The sequence below is a fragment of the Pristiophorus japonicus genome, chromosome 20 (genome assembly GCF_044704955.1).
Source record: "Pristiophorus japonicus isolate sPriJap1 chromosome 20, sPriJap1.hap1, whole genome shotgun sequence".
NCBI lineage: Eukaryota > Metazoa > Chordata > Chondrichthyes > Pristiophoridae > Pristiophorus > Pristiophorus japonicus.
The window spans coordinates 91,420,031-91,430,764 of NC_091996.1; the positions used below are offsets into that span (position 1 = coordinate 91,420,031).

A 10,734-nucleotide genomic window follows, 5' to 3' on the forward strand; every position below is an offset into this window, starting at 1 on the left:
GGAGGGCGCTGAGAGCTCAACGCAAAGAGCATGAAGAGGCCAAGCGCAGGCAGCGGAAGGAGCGCGCGGCAAACCAGCCCCACCCATTCCTTCCCTCGACGAATGTCTGTCCCACCTGTAACAGGGTCCGTGGCTCTCGCATGGGACTATACAGCCATCTGAGAACTCACTTTGGGAGTGGAAGCAAGTCTTCCTCGATTCCGAGGGACTGCCTGTGATGATGATATAAATACAAGTCGTTGTATTATTTAAAAAGGACGATAAAACCGAAAACTGCAATGAATTGAACTTTAGGAGGTGGTGGGCCACACTTTCAGTGTCCATAATTAACGTCCCTGGGTGGGCTCGAACCACCAACCTTTCGGTTAACAGCCGAACGCGCTAACCGATTGCGCCACAGAGACAGCTGAAAATTGGCAGAGCAGAAAGCTTTATAGTATTTCTATAAGCAACTGAGTAGCTTTCAGTCTAAATTAAAGTCATTGCAAGGACAGGTCGCGTCCATTCAGCCCATTGTGGCTGTGCCGGCTCTGTGAAAGACTGATCACACTCCCTGTCTCCCCATAACCCCTGCACATTTTCCTGAATAATAATCGTGACCATTTCATCTGTGAAATTCAACATTCTGAAGCTGATGGTTAATTTCATTTTCCCAGCAATGAAGACCGCGCGTGCTGTGATCAATATAACCCTGACAAATTGCAGCCTGGGAAAGGCACAATGCTTTTTTAAACTTTGATTTAAAGAATACATTGAAGTTGATCACAGGAGAACTGCTGTGATATGAACTTGGTGAGTAGGATTTTATCGGTAGCGTGGCCGAGCGGTCTAAGGCGCTGGATTTAGGCTCCAGTCTCTTCGGAGGCGTGGGTTCGAATCCCACCGCTGCCAAAGGGCTATTTTCTGCAGATGTATAATCGCCAGATCAACTTCTTCAAAGCCGTTTCAATAAAAGTATATTATTTTACTTAGTGCTTTTTAAACTGTAAATTCTGAGTATGTTTGAAATTAGTTAGCAAAAACGCTGTGTGAACTGTGAGTGAGCTAGCAGCCATAGAGACATAGAAAATAGGTGCAGGAGTAGGCCATTCGGCCCTTCGAGCCTGCACCACCATTCAATATGATCATGGCTGATCATTCACCTCAGTACCCCATTCCTGCTTTCTCTCCATACCCCTTGATCCCTTTAGCCGTAAGGGCTACATCTAACTCCCTTTTGAATATGTCCAACGAACTGGCCTCAACAACTTTCTGTGGCAGAGAATTCCACAGGTTCACAACTCTCTGAGTGAAGAAGTTTCTCCTCATCTCGGTCCTAAATGGCTTACCCCTTATCTTTAGACTGTGACCCCTGGTTCTGGACTTCTCCAACATCGGGAACATTCTTCCTGCATCTAACCTGTCCAATCCCGTCAGAATTTTATAAGTTTCTATGAGATCCATTCTCATTCTTCTAAATTCCAGTGAGTATAAGCCTAGTCGATCCAGTCTTTCCTCATATGTCAGTCCTGCCATCCCGGGAATCAGTCTGGTGAACCTTCGCTGCACTCCCTCAATAGCAAGCACGTCCTTCCTCAGATTAGGAGACCAAAACTGCACACAATACTCAAGGTGTGGTCTCACCAAGGCCCTGTACAACTGTAGTAAGACCTGACTGCTCCTATGAAGGGGAAATCATGTTTAACTAATTTACTGGAATTCTTTGAGGATATAACGAGCATGGTGGATAGAGGTGTACCGATGGATGTGGTGTATTTAGATTTCCAAAAGGTATTCGATAAGGTGCCACACAAAAGATTACTGCAGAAGATAGAGGTACGCGGAGTCAGAGGAAATGTATTAGCATGGATAGAGAATTGGCTGGTGAACAGAAAGCAGAGAGTCGGGATAAATGGCTCCTTTTCGGGTTGGAAATCGGTGGTTAGTGGTGTGCCACAGGGATCGGTGCTGGGACCACAACTGTTTACAATATACATAGATGACCTGGAAGAGGGGACAGAGTGTAGTGTAACAAAATTTGCAGATGACACAAAGATTAGTGGGAAAGCGGGTTGTGTAGAGGACACAGAGAGGCTGCAAAGAGATTTAGATAGGTTAAGCGAATGGGCTAAGGTTTGGCAGATGGAATACAATGTCGGAAAGTGTGAGGTCATCCACCTTGGGGGAAAAAAACAGTAAAAGGGAATATTATTTGAATGGGGAGAAATTACAACATGCTGAGGTGCAGAGGGACCTGGGGGTCCTTGTGCACGAATCCCAAAAAGTTAGTTTGCAGGTGCAGCAGGTAATCAGGAAGGCGAATGGAATGTTGGCCTACATTGCGAGAGGGATGGAGTACAAAAGCAGGGAGGTTCTGCTGCAACTGTATAGGGTATTGGTAAGGCTGCACCTGGAGTACTGCGTGCAGTTTTGGTCACCTTACTTAAGGAAGGATATACTGGCTTTGGAGGGGGTACAGAGACGATTCACTAGGCTGATTCCAGAGATGAGGGGGTTACCTTATGATGATCATTGAGTAGACTGGGCCTTTACTCGTTGGAGTTCAGAAGGATGAGGTGTGATGTTATAGAAACATTTAAAATGATGAAAGGGATAGACAAGATAGAGGCGGAGAGGTTGTTTCCACGGGTCGGGGAGACTAGAACTAGGGGGCACAGCCTCAAAATACGGGGGAGCCAATTTAAAACCGAGTTGAGAAGGAATTTCTTCTCCCAGAGGGTTGTGAATCTGTGGAATTCTCTGCCCAAGGAAGCAGTTGAGGCTAGCTCATTGAATGTATTCAAGTCACAGATAGATAGATTTTTAACCAATAAGGGAATTAAGGGTTACAGGGAGCGGGCGCGTAAGTGGAGCTGAGTCCACGGCCAGATCAGCCATGATCTTATTGAATGGTGGAGCAGGCTCGAGGGGCTAGATGGCCTACTCCTGTTCCTAATTCTTATCATCTTATCATACTCAAATCCCCTTGCTACGAAGTCCAGCATACCATTTGCTTTCTTTACCGCCTGCTGTACCTGCATGCCAACCTTCAATGACTGATGTACCATGACACCCAGGTCTCTTTGCACCTCCCCTTTTACTAATCTCTCACCATTTAGATAATAATCTGCCTTCCTGTTTTTGCCACCAAAGTGGATAACCTCACACTTATCCACATTATATTGCATCTGCCATACATTTGCCCATTCACCTAACATGTCCAAGTCCCCCTGCAGCCTCTGAGCATCCTCCTCGCAACTCGCACTGCCACCCAGCTTAGTGTCATCTGCAAACTTGGAGATATTACCTTCAATTCCTTCATCTAAATCATTAATGTATATTGTAAATAGCTGGGGTCCCAGGACTGAACCTTGCGGTACCCCACTAGTCACTGCCTGCCATTCTGAAAAGGACCCGTTTATTCCCACTCTTTGCTTCCAGTTCTGCTAACCAGTTCTCTATCCACATCAATACATTACCCCCAATACCATGAGCCTTAATTTTGCACATTAATGTCTTGTGTGGGACCTTCTCAAAAGCCTTTTGAAAGTCCAAATACACCACATCCACTGGTTCTCCCTTGTCCACTCTACTAGTTACATCCTCAAAAAACTCATGAAGATTTGTCAAGCATGATTTCCCTTTCATAACCCACGCTGACTTAGACCAATCCTGCCACTGCTTTCCAGATGCACTGCTATTACATCTTTAATAATTGATTCTAGCATTTTCCCCACCACCGATGTCAGGCTAACCATCCTAAATGGCTTACCCCTTATCCTTAGACTGTGACCCCTGGTTCTGGACTTCCCCAACATCGGGAACATTCTTCCTGCATCTAACCTGTCCCGTCCCGTCAGAATTTTATATGTTTCTATGAGATCACCTCTCATTTTTCCATGATCTTATTGAATGGTGTGCAGGCTGGAGGGGCCGTATGGCCGACTCCTGTTCCTATTTCTTATAAACTTATATCTTTCCAACGTTCATTTCCAATCTGTACTGATTTAGCTCATGGTTGCTGGGGCAACAGCTGGAATATTAGTTGCAATGACCACAGCCTACTTGGGGTGGGCCAGGGTTCTTCATCCTGATGATTATCTGCTGAAAGGTGAGCACTTGTGGAGTATAAGATCTCCCTGTGCTGACGAAAGGGTGTCGGCCTGAAACATTAACTCTGTTTCTCTCGCCTCAGATTCTGCCTGACCTGCCAAGTGTTTCCAGCATTTTCCAGCATTTTATTTCCGATTTCCAGCTTCCGCATCATTTTGCTATTGTGAAGGATCGCACTGTGCTGCCCACATGGTGGAACAGCCTGTCAATAATCGCTGCATAGAAAAATTCCTCTTTAGTTTACGGATTCTGGAGGGCAGCCAACAAAATGAAGCATGCCCCAGCAGGAATTGTCACTCTCAGGATAAGAGTGAAGAAACTTGATTTACAAGGTGAAATATTGTAAAAAAAAATGTGTGACCCTATTATTTGCAGAATATTAGGTATTTATTGTTATTATAGTTAGTCATTATAGATATAGTGTGCTCGCTGACCTACATTGGCTCCCGGTTAAGCAACGCCTCGATTTCAAAATTCTCATCCTTGTTTACAAATCCCTCCATGGCCCTCGCCCCTCCCTATCTCTGTAATCTCCTCCAGCCCCACAACCTCCAAAAGTTATCTGCGTTCCTCAAATTCTGCCCTCTTAATTATCCCTGATTATAACTGCTCAACCATGGGTGGCCATACCTTCAGCTGCCTGGGCCCCAAGCTCTGAAACTCTTTCCCTAAACCTCTCTGCCTCTCTACCTCAATTTTCTCCTTCAAGGTGCTCCTTAAAACCTCTTTGACCAAGCGGTCATCTGCCGTAATTTCTTTTTATCTGACTCGGTCTCAAATTAAATTTTTTGTCTTATACTACTCCTGTGAAGTGCCTTGGGTTGTCTTATTACATTAAAAGGCACTATATAAATGCAAGTTGTTGTTGTTGTAGTCAACATCCTACGCCTGCTCCATGACAACATGCAGGCCACGATCCATACCAACGGATCCATTACAGACCCAATCCACATCCGGGCCGGGGTCAAACAGGACTGCATCATCGCCCCAACCCTCTTCTCAATCTTCCTCACTGCCATGCTCCACCTCACAGTCAACAAGCTCCCCGCTGGAGTGGAACTAAACTACAGAACCAGTGGAAACCTGTTCAATCTTCGCCGTCTCTAGGCCAGGTCCAAGACCACACCAACCTCTATCGTCGAGCTACAGTACACGGACGACGCCTGCATCTGCGCACATACAGAGGCTGATCTCCAGGACATAGTCGACGTATTTACTGAGGCGTAACGAAAGCATGGACCTTACGGTAAACATCCGTAAGACAAAGGTCCTTCACCAGCCTGTCCTCGCCACACAGCACTGCCCCCCCAACCATCAAGATCCACGGCACAGCCCTGGACAACGTTGTCCATTTTCCATACCTCGAGAGTCTCTTATCAACAAGAGCAGACATTGACGACGAGATCCAACACTGCCTTCAGTGCACCAGTGCAGCCTTCCGCCGCCTGAGGAAAAGAGTGTTCAAAGACCAGGCCCTCAAATCTGCCATCAAGATCAGGAAGGCCAATGGTATCTTGGCCTTTACTGCAAAGGGGATGGAGTATAAAAGCAGGGAAGTCTTGCTACAGCAGTTCAGAGAAGGTTCGCTCGGTTGATTCCGGGGATGAGGGGGTTGACTTATGAGGAAAGGTTGAGTTGGTTGGGCCTCTACTCATTGGAATTCAGAAGAATGAGAGGTGATCTTATCGAAACGTATAGGATTATGAGGGGGCTTGACAAGGTGCATGCAGAGAGGATGTTTCCACTGATGGGGGAGACTAGAAATAGAGGGCATGATCTTAGAATAAGGGGCCGCCCATTTAAAACTGAGATGAGGAGAAGTTTCTTCACTCAGAGGGTTGTAGATCTGTGGAGTTCGCTACCTCAGAGAGCTGTGGGACATTGAATAAATTTAAGACAGAAATAGACAGTTTCTTAAACGATAAGGGGATAAAGGGTTATGGGGAGCAGACGGGGAAGTGGAGCTGAGTCCATGATCAGATCAGCCATGATCTTATTGAATGGCGGAGCAGGCTCAAGGGGCTATATGGCCTACTCCTGCTCCTATTTCTTATGTTATGTTCTTATAAACCATTTACTGTATGGGTTATAGCTCATCGGCAATTTCTCCTGGCTCTACACGCTGTCAATGGCTGCATGCACGGGCATGCTTTGAAGAGGGTGCTGGGAGAAATGCCGATGTCCAAAATCGATGAGTGGTGTTGATTGGTGTTACGCTCCTGGTAATTAAAATACTTGTGGCAATTGCAGGCAACAGCAGCATTGACAACCTGCCCAATATGGCAACCATCGATTCCTCGCCGGAAGTGGAAGCAGAAGCAAGGTGGCCACTATTTTTTAGTAGCCGGAGCTAAAGGTTCAAATTTCTAGGTTCTAGTCTCCATATTATAATAATGATATAGAGGCACTAGAGAAGGTGAGAAAACAATTTACTGGAATGAATTCAGAACTGAAAGGTTGAGCCTGTCAGGGAAACATTGAACAGGCTGGGACTCATTTCTCTAGAAAAGGGAAGACAGCCCTGAGTCTTTAAGATTATGAAAGGGTTCCATACGGTCGACGTAGAGAAGATATTTCCACATGTGGGTGAGACCAGAACTCGGGGCCATCAATTTAAGATAGTCAGTAGTAAATCTAATGGGGAATTCAGGAGAAACTTCTTTATCCAGAGAGCGGTGAGAATGTGGAACTTGCTGCCACAGGGAGGGGTTGAGGCGAATAGTATCGATGCATTTAAGGGAAAGGTAGATAAGCAATTGAGGGAGAAAGGAATAGAAGGATATGGCGATGAGGCGAGAAGGCTGGGAGGAGGCTGATGTGGAGCATCAGCACAGAGGGGTGGATTAACCATGTGGCAGATTAACCATGGGGTAGATTAACCATGGGGTGGATTAATCATGGGGTGGATTAACCATGGGGCGGATTAACCACGGGGCGGATTAACCATGGGGTGGATTAACCATGGGGCGGATTAACCATGTGGCAGATTAACCATGGGGCGGATTAACCAAGGGGTGGATTAACCATGGGGTGGATTAACCATGGGGTGGTTTAACCATGGGGCGGATTAACCATGGGGTGGATTAACCATGTGGCGGATTAACCATGGGGCGGATTAACCATGGGGCGGATTAACCATGGGGCAGATTAACCATGGGGTGGTGACGGATTAACCATGGGGCGGATTATCCATGGGGCGGATTAACCATGGGGATTAACCATGGGGCGGATTAACCATGTGGCGGATTAACCATGGGACGGATTAACCACGGGGTGGATTAACCATGGGGCGGATTAACCAACCATGGGGCGGATTAACCATGGGGCGGATTAACCATGGGGCAGATTAACCATGGGGCGGTGACGGATTAACCATGGGGCGGATTATCCATGGGGCGGATTAACCATGGGGATTAACCATGGGGTGGTTTAACCATGTGGCGGATTAACCATGGGACGGATTAACCACGGGGTGGATTAACCATGGGGCGGATTAACCATGGGGATTAACCATGGGGTGGTTTAACCATGTGGCGGATTAACCATGGGGCGGATTAACCAACCATGGGGCGGATTAACCACGGGGTGGATTAACTACGGGGTGGATTAACTACGGGGCGGATTAACCATGGGGCGGAGGGGGCTGCAGTCCTAGGCCCACCAAGGAACATAGGCCCTGCTGACACGGACATTTCTACCTGCCTCAGCTGGCCAGAAGTTCTCCGTAGTTCATAACTGTCTAATTTCTAGGATTACAGAGGATTACAGACCCCTTAGCAGAGGGGTCAACAACCAGGGGGCATAGATTTAAAGTAATTAGTTGGAGGTTTAGAGGGGATTTGAGGGGAAATGTTTTCACCCAGTGGGTAGTGGGGGTCTGGAATCACTGCCTGAAAGGGTGGTAGAGGCAGAAACCCTTACTGCATTTTAAAACTATTTAGATATGCACTTCAAGTGCTGTAACCTACAGGACCAAGAGCCGAAAAGTGGGATTAGGCTGGATAGCTTTTTGAACACTCTTTCTGTTGATAAATTATTATTGAAAGCACAAGGTAACCAATTAGATTAATTTTAAATGTTAATGATAGTTATAACAAAGCTGCTCTTTGTGCTAATAGAGTCTCTGTTAAAGTTGGGGAAATGAATTCCTATTTGCTGTCCACGTTATGTTTTAAACACAACACGTTTGTTTAAAAGAAAACACATTGGCAGCGGTGGGATTCGAACCCACGCCCCCGAAGAGACTGGAGCCTTAATCCAGCGCCTTAGACCGCTCGGCCACGCTACCGATAGCAACACAACTCCGCCAGTTTGTTAAAGCGGGCTGCCCAAAGTGATCCTGAGTCATAGTCCGATTAACAGGCGGTAAATCTCGACCGGACCTGGAATTTCTTTGACACTCGGAGCCATGTTGCACTTTGATCGGGCTCTATGCTGCTTCTCAGTGAGTCGCACACAGCGCCACAAGCTGCTCTCACAGGCCGCGCTCATTCCGTCAAAAAGTTTTCCAACGTTCATCTTGCTCTCGCTCCCAGCTCGGCTTCCCACCAGGTCCGCTGCCTCTCAACCTGCTCTCTTGCTTTAGATACTAAAGCGGCAGCGCATCAAGATATAAGGTTAAATGTGGGAGATTTGAACTGTATAAAACACAGGTTAAGCTGCAGCTGGAGTACTGCGTGCAGTTCTGGTCACCACATTACAGGAAAGATGTGATTGCACTGGAGAGGGTGCAGAGGAGATTTACAAGAATGTTGCCTGAACTAGAGAATTTTGGTTTTGAGGAAGGATCAGATAGGCTGGGGTTGTTTTCTTTGGAACAGAGGAGGCTGAGGGGAGATCTGATTGAGGTGTAGAAAATTATGAGGGGGCGAGATAGAGTGGATAGGAAGGACCTGTTTCCCTTGGCAAAAGGGTCAACAACCAGGGTGCATTGATTTATAGTAATTGGGGGGAGGTTTAGAGGGGATATGAGGGGAAATTTCTTCACCCAGAGGGCGGTGGGGGTCTGGGGCGGAACTCACTGCCTGAAAGGGTGGCAGAGGCAGAAACCCTCACCACATTTAAAAAGTACTTGGATGTGCACTTGAAGTGCCGTAACCTACAGGGCTACGGACCCAGAGCTGGAGAGTGGGATTAGGCCGGGTGGCTCTTGGTCGGCCGATGCGGACACGACGGGCCGAATGGCCTCCTCCCTTTGCTGTAAGTTTCTATGATTCTATGAGAGCAGGAGCAACCTTTTTACACAGAGAGTTGTGAGGCTGTGGAATTTACCCCCTGCAGTTAGAGTGAAGCAGAGACCAGGTCAAAATGTAATGGTTGGACAGGTGGGTGAAAGAAAGGGGGATAAAGGGATTTGGGAACAGAGTGGGACAGAGGATTAGGACACTGTTGGTGTGGAGGAGAAACACTAATACGGACTACTTGGGCCAAGTGGCCTGTTTCTGTGTTGTAATCTATATGTCAGCATAAAGCTGTTCCATTTTATAGAAAAAGGACAGAATGAGTCCTTTCGGCCCATCGTGTCTGTGCCGACTCTGTGAAGGAACGATCCAATCAGTCCCCCTCCTCACAGACCTACAGACTTTTTCCCCTTCATGTATTTACCCAATTCCCTTTAGAAAGTTACTATTAAATCTGCTCCCACCACCCTTTCAGGCAGCTCGTTCCAGATCATCATAGACTGTCCCTTGGAATCGAGGAAGACTTGCTTCCACTCCCAAAGTGAGTTCTTTGGTGGCTGAACAGTCCAATACGAGAGCCACAGACCCTGTTACAGGTGGGACAGACACTCGTCAGGGGAAGGGGTGGGTGGGGCTAGTTTGCCGCGCGCTCCTTCCACTGCGTGCGCTTGACCTCTTCACGCTCTTTGCATTGAGACTCGAAGAGCTCAACGCCCTTCTGGATGTACTTTCTCCACCTCAGGTGATCTTTGGCCAGGGTCTCCCAGGTGTCGGTGGGGATGTCGCACTTTACCAGGGAGGCTTTGAGGCTGTCCTTGTAACGCTTCCGCTGCCCACCTTCGGTTCATTTTCCACGAAGGAGCTCCGCATAAAACATTTACTTAGGAAGTCTCGTATCTGGCATGCAAACTATGTGGCCTGCCCAGCGAAGCTGATCGAGTGTGGTCAGTGCTTCAATACTGGGGATGTTAGCCTGGGCGAGGACACTGATGTTGGTGCACCTGACCTCCCAGGGGATTTGCAGGATCTTGCGGAGACATCATTGGTGATATATCTCCAGTGATTGAGGTATCTACTGTACATGGTCCATGTCTCTGATCCATACAGTGGGGCAGATATTACTACAGCCCTGTAGACTATGAGCTTGGTGGTAGGTTTGAGGGCCTGGTCTTCAAACACTCTTTTCCTTAGATCATAACAACATGTTGTGTAAAATGTTTCATCCTCATAGAAACATAGAAATTAGGTGCAGCAGTAGGCCATTCGGCCCTTCGAGCCTGCACCACTATTCAATAAGATCATGGCTGATCATTCAAACTCAGTATCCCTTTCCTGCTTTCTCTCTTTCATCTCTCCTCTGGTTCTTTTGCCAATTACCTTAAATCTGTGTCCTCTGGTTACCGACCCTTTGCCAGTGGAAACACTTCCTCGCTATTTACTTTATCAAAACCCTTCAAGATTT

General features: G+C 47.2%; 3 non-coding genes across 3 annotated transcripts; 1 reads left to right on the forward strand and 2 right to left on the reverse strand.

Moving 5' to 3' along the window:
- Nucleotides 1-330: 330 nt before the first annotated feature.
- Nucleotides 331-404, reverse strand: trnan-guu (transfer RNA asparagine (anticodon GUU)). Its single transcript has one exon. It is a non-coding gene; the product is annotated as a tRNA-Asn (tRNA).
- A 405-nt stretch (nucleotides 405-809) lies between these two features.
- Nucleotides 810-891, forward strand: trnal-uag (transfer RNA leucine (anticodon UAG)). Its single transcript has one exon. It is a non-coding gene; the product is annotated as a tRNA-Leu (tRNA).
- Nucleotides 892-8,298: 7,407 nt separating this feature from the next.
- On the reverse strand, nucleotides 8,299-8,380 carry trnal-aag (transfer RNA leucine (anticodon AAG)). The gene has a single exon. It is a non-coding gene; the product is annotated as a tRNA-Leu (tRNA).
- Between the last annotated feature and the right edge of the window lie 2,354 nt (nucleotides 8,381-10,734).